The sequence below is a fragment of the Cyprinus carpio genome, chromosome A19 (assembly GCF_018340385.1).
Source record: "Cyprinus carpio isolate SPL01 chromosome A19, ASM1834038v1, whole genome shotgun sequence".
NCBI lineage: Eukaryota > Metazoa > Chordata > Actinopteri > Cypriniformes > Cyprinidae > Cyprinus > Cyprinus carpio.
In genome coordinates, this window is record NC_056590.1 from 8,395,908 (window position 1) to 8,401,960 (window position 6,053).

General features: G+C 34.5%; 1 protein-coding gene across 3 annotated transcripts in view; it reads right to left on the reverse strand.

Moving 5' to 3' along the window:
- LOC109048822 (junction plakoglobin-like) overlaps positions 1-1,550 on the reverse strand; it is a 65,693-nt gene extending 64,143 nt beyond the window's left edge. For 2 of the 3 annotated variants that reach the window (XM_042776222.1, XM_042776220.1), the window contains exon 1: positions 1,127-1,550. The gene's annotated coding sequence lies outside the window, so the exon portion shown is untranslated. The remainder of the gene's footprint in view (positions 1-1,126) is intronic. The other variant, XM_042776221.1, reaches the window with a different exon arrangement.
- Positions 1,551-6,053: the final 4,503 nt, after the last annotated feature.

Sequence of the window (6,053 nt, forward strand, 5' to 3'; positions counted from 1 at the left end):
GTTATCCATTATCGCAGTCACGAAAATATGTAGGCATAGCCTAGTACTCTACATAGTTATTTTAAAAAGAGGCATTCTGTTTTTCTCTTAATTAAAATAACTGACATAATTTTAAAATTATTGCTCTGACATAAATTTAAATATATTCAACATAACTTTAAATCTTTTTTTTCTCCTTTGTTTATTTTACTAGCTATTTTGTGAAACAGAAAGGTTCTTCAGATGTTAAAGGTTCTTTATGGAACCATTTAGACAAAAAGGTTCTTCAAAGGCATCGTGAAGCACCTTTATTTTTCAACTAAATAGAATCAAACTGTCAAATATACACCAACCCAATTGTAATTTTACAATTATTAGCCTGTGTTTATTAAAATAATACATAATTATTCATCACAGGAATAGAACCCGGATATCTCGCAGCGCATAAGAACATGCTAATAATTCACTAAGCTTAGGTTCTTGTGGTTTTTAATATTTGTCATTAGTTAAACTGATTTCTGCGTTCATCAAAAACCCCGAAGAGCTCCGGAACAGTTCAAACGCGTTACGATTCCACGCAACATTTCGAACGAGCAGCTGTAGTTGACGATCACGCGCGCGCATGAAACCGGTTTCGCCAGACACGAATATTGGATAAACTTAGAATTTGGTCATTTAGTTGTCATTCAAACGGAATGATCTTGCATTATGCTCCATATGTAGCATTGTATCTGCACTCAACTAATGTGAGCTGAAGTTTAGATTCTTCAGTCGGAGACTGAACATGCACAACTCGACAACACTATATCTCAATATAATTCTATACTGTAGAGCAGAGCAGTAATTTGGGGGGTGAAATTATGCAACATCGCCTGATGTTTCGCATCTAAGGTGGGCTTTAAACCAGCTTTCCCTTCTCATGTTTGATACAGAAGTACTCCGTTACAGAACACGAGCACAAAAAGAAAAAATAAAGCAATACACACTTAGAGATATTTATGACAACACTAAACTCTAAAGATGCATGTGCAAACGACGTGCTGTGAAGCACAATAATGTTCATCTAACGGGAGAAGGGTGGTTTCCACGGGCGCCGGGGCAAAGTCATCATTTACATGAGCGAGCATGCATCAGCACTCTTATTTACCTTACCAAATGATCACAATCCACTGGCGAGTGTCTCCCCCCAAGAAGAAAAAAGAAAGAAAAACAAACCAAAAAAAAAAAAAAAAACAGCTCCTGAATCCCTTCTCCGGCCCCAAGTCCCTCCGTCCACTTTTATCCAAGTCTGGCAAACGTTGAGCAATAGAGTCTGACAGCAGCGGAACCCTCACTGAAGTCTCCGGTTGCGCGAGCGAGTGGGCGGGATCTCTAGCGGTTCAGTTTTTACACCATCGGTAATTATTAGAGAATTCTGGCGCATCCATTGCGATGGCCATTAATGCTCGTTCACAGACAGACATCAGGAGAATCGTGTGAGATGTAAGGTTCATGTTCTTGCCGCCATGTCAATCCCTGCTGTTACTAGGCTGTCTTGTTGACAACGATTTTTGGGGGCTCTGGTAATGTCAACTCTCTCTCTCTCTCTCTCTCTCTCTCTCTCTCTCTCTCTCTCTCTCTCTCTCTTCTCTCTGTCACTCTCTACCCCAAAATTATACAACTATTTACCTCAACAAAACTCTCCATCTCTCTTTGCCTCTCTTCTCTATTCTCCACATACAAATTGAATTAATAAAACACATTTTTTGAAAAGGCTTTTTAAGTTAGATATTTGCTAATAAAAAATGAAAAAAGTTAAAAAGCTTGATTTTTTTTAAGTTGGTTATTTGAAAAAAGATGCTTTAATAATATATTATTTTCTATTTTTTTAATTTGATGTCATTATTATGAAAAAAAAAAAAAAAAACATTAAAATATATTTTTGCTTAGTTCTAATTTCTAAGACCCTCTGTGGTGCACATCTAATTTATGACGTTGTTTAGATGTCTGTCTGGTGTTTTTAATATCTATGATGCTTATGTATTTTTTATTTGTATGTCTGTTTTTTTTGTTATTTTAATTTGTTATGTTTTTTTTTGTTGTGGTTTAATGAGTTTTAACTTTTTGATGTTTTTGTTTGACAAATGCATCGATTCACTTCAGAAGGCCTTTATTACTTTTTATGATGGGTGGATGCACTTTATTTTGCTTCAAATTCTTGACCACCATTCACTGCCATTATAAAGCTCGGAAGAGCCAGGACATTTTTTTATAAAAAAAAGAAGTTATTTTAAATTTGGGTTGGTTTATGGTTGGTGATTATGTTGTGGTTTTATTTTTTTTTTTGAGTTTTCTTTTAATTTTTTGATATGTGAAGATTGATCATTCAACACCATCAGTCTTACCATTCAAAGATACATTAACATGTGAAAAACGATGACGTCTGATAATTTGTCTACCCTTTTGGCTGAATTAATCCAATATTGCCACTTGCCAAATGAGTAAATACTGGAGTGGTGTTCCCGTGTTTTTGTAGCAAATACTAGAATGTATCCACATACATGTAGATACTAATAAGGTCTTTTTTTGGAAGTAGTTTCTGTTATGGTTCCAATAGCCACTTGCCACATGCATGAGTAAATATTAAGGCATGATCCAAAATAATTTATATAAGAAAAAAAAAAGTAAATATAGAGTAGGCAAATATTAAATGTATTGAATTTTACTGAATGTTGTATGTTTATTAGCATTTATAAAGCACATATTAATTATGCGTTATTCTGCATGACCATATTCTAGATCCCTTAATCAACGCCATACCTAAACTTATTACTAATTAATTTACAGCAAATTAGAAGTTGTAGTTAATAGTAATAGTTAACAGTTTGTTAATAGTGAGAATTGGACCTTAAAATAAAGTGAGGCCAAAAAAAGTCATTTTAATTGAGTTTAAAGGGATAAAACTAATGTCTGCAAAAGGACTTTAACATATAATTGTTTGTTGTGCTGTTGACCTCAAAAGTAAAAAAAAAATGATAAAAAAGTTAAATTGATATTATTTGCCTGTTTCTGCTCATTGTTTAAACAGCTGAATGATGTCATCACATCTGTTTAATGATGTCTCATGAGGGTGGAACCCAGATTTTTATGGCCAAAGATGATGGCGTTCAGTGCAGACTGAGGGACAAAACTTATTATGTGCACATTTTTATGAGTTATCTCAAATTCACCAAGTCCAGCAAGGACATGACAAAATGCTTGGTTGCATTTAAAAATAATACATAGATATTGATACAAGATATCAACATCTAAATTCTGCACAAACATCATTGAAGGAGTGAAAGACGACCTTATGAATAACTCTAATATCTGATTTTGTCAAATGTGTCTGATCCATTCTCAAAGGAAAATATCTGATATATCTCGCCTTAATTAAAATAGTATTAAAGAAATCATTTGGCAGAATAAATAATGTCCAATAAATCATAGTCTGATTTATTTTTACCTCTGCCTCTGAACCGGGGGGCAAATGGATGGATGGATGAGCAGATTCAGCGCATCCCATCTCAAGACCCCATGTTTATCAAATCAGACAGACGTTGTCTCTTCACTCTGCTTCACTCTAGTTGAAGCCAATGCAATTACAAGATTGTGCAACATGCCACAGTTTGGAAGAAACCAAAATCCAGCATTGCTGAGGAAAATCGTTTCTTCATGACTTGTTTTTAACACTCAACAGCTGTCATCATCACCACTTCAACATAAAACAAACAAACAAACAGGTTATTAAAAAGCATACTGAGCCTCAAGAATTCTGCTGCTTAAAAAGGCTGCTTGAAAGAAAAGCATCTGGGATCCAGTCTTCAAAGCACCAAGATATAACAGTAGTAAAGCTCCTTATATCAAGAGTTCCTGTCGAAGAGCCTGTTAAAGGTTATTCTAATCACCACTGCTTGAAACCCACAGCAACAGTTTTGAGGTGCTTCGTATTCTCCATGATTACTGAGAGACAAAAGCACATTTTCTCTTATTTAAGTAACTCCCTCAACTGTCTGGGGCATAATGAAAGCTCTCCACTTTTGTTGCCATGGTGAAAACCACTTCCTGACACTTTTGATATCGGAGGCTTTAAAAACCCTTTCCTGCACTTGAAAGTTGTAAAATTTCTGTCCGAAGCCAATCAGCAGGAATTCTTACAATAATTCCACTTCTTGCAACTCAATTTTCTCCCTCACACAAGTGGATGCATGTTTCTGCCACAGAATTATTTGCATAAGTATTGTTTTTACTATCATTTTTTTTTTTACCTAAATGCAGACAGCTGATCAATTAAACTATATATAAAAATAAAAAAAGATCCAGATTTTTTTTGCAGCAATGCCACAGAAGAACCATTTTTGGTTCCCCAAAGAACCTCCAGTGAACAGTTCTTAAAAGAACCATTTTTTTCAAACCTAAAGAACCTTTTAGTATTCTATAAAGAATAGGGGTGTAACGGTGCATGTATTTGTCCTGAGGCTCTGAATTACATGTAATATAATGTTGCTAATAATGTTCAGTTTCTTGCACAGACCGATCGTTATACTTCATAAGACCTCAGTATATTGTCAGGAGCCATGAATATTAATTTTGTTGACTGAGATGCTTTTTTTTTAATTCTCAAAAATGAGTAGCCACTGCTTTTATGAATCACCAAGGACCACAGTTAAGTTCTTTACTCTTCTACTGAAGAAAAAAGTCACCTACATGTTGGATGGCCTGAGGGTGAGTAAATTAACAGCAATTTTTCATTTTTGGGTGAACTCTCCCTTTCAGTGTGTAAGAATTTCCAGAAGAGCACTGTGAAAGAAGTCTGCAAATTCAAGTAAATATTCAGTTGAATCATCCTATAAAGAAACCAAAACAAGCACTTAATGATCCATCATTGCATAAACAATATTCTGGACAAAAAACTGTTGTCTTGCCTGCTTCCAGTGAGACCCAAAATCAATCGACCATCACCAGAACAAATGCTGGCACACGCTGCCTAAACATAGCCTAGTGTTGCCAAGGAGAAGCTTCCTCCACATGCTGCATGTGCTGAGAACGTCCCTGGTGCTTTCCATGATTAATAAATTTCTCCAATTACCAGTTGCCCTTATTGAGACATTTGTCATCACAATTCACAGAGCTGCTTTCAGAACTGATTCATCTCAGCAGGCTCGCAGAGATACTCTGCACTGTAGCATTATGGGCGTTTTTATATACATTATAGCTTTTCATTTGTTCCATTTTGTCAGGCATGAAGAACAAGAAGACCTGTTAAGGATATAGTAGAGATATAAAGAAAATGGTTGCCAGGGTGTTGCTAGGCAGCTACTAAGGTGGTTTCTAAATGGTAACTTATCTATTACTTTATGTCCAAAAAAAGTACTGTTCAAAGTTTTATGACAGATAAGTGTTATTTATTTGTTTATTTTCTTTCTGTGCCTTATGATGACCAAGGCTGAATTATTGGTCAAAAACTACAGTAATATTATAATTTAAAATAACTGTTTTCTATTTGAATATTTCTAAATGTAATTTATTACATCTACGCTGATGTGGAGTGACACAGAGGAGACAAATTGGTAAATAAAGTTTTATTCTTGTACAAAAAGTATTGTCGTCGCTTCATAACGTTACGGTTTAATCAGTGACAGCAGATGGACTATTCTGACGATGCTTTTCATACTTTTCTGGACCTTGACAGTGTATTTTACTTGGCAGTCTATAAGAAAGTAACAGGCCTCCCGGTTTTCATCCAAAATATCTTAAATTGTGTTCCGAAGATGAACAAAGCTTTTACATGTTTGGAACGAAATGCGGGTAAGTGATTAATGACAAAATTTTCATTCTGGGGTGGAGTACCCCTTTAAGCGAGGTTATTGTAAATAATAAAAATTTAAATTAATCTAAAATTAAAATGTTTTAAAAACATTTTATTTGAAATAAAATAAATATTACATTTTTGTTTCTTTAGTTGCCAAGGCAATATTTCTCATTTTAATTTAGTTTAACTTGTACTTAAATAACTATAACTGAAATAGAAACAATTAGAAACTATATATATATAT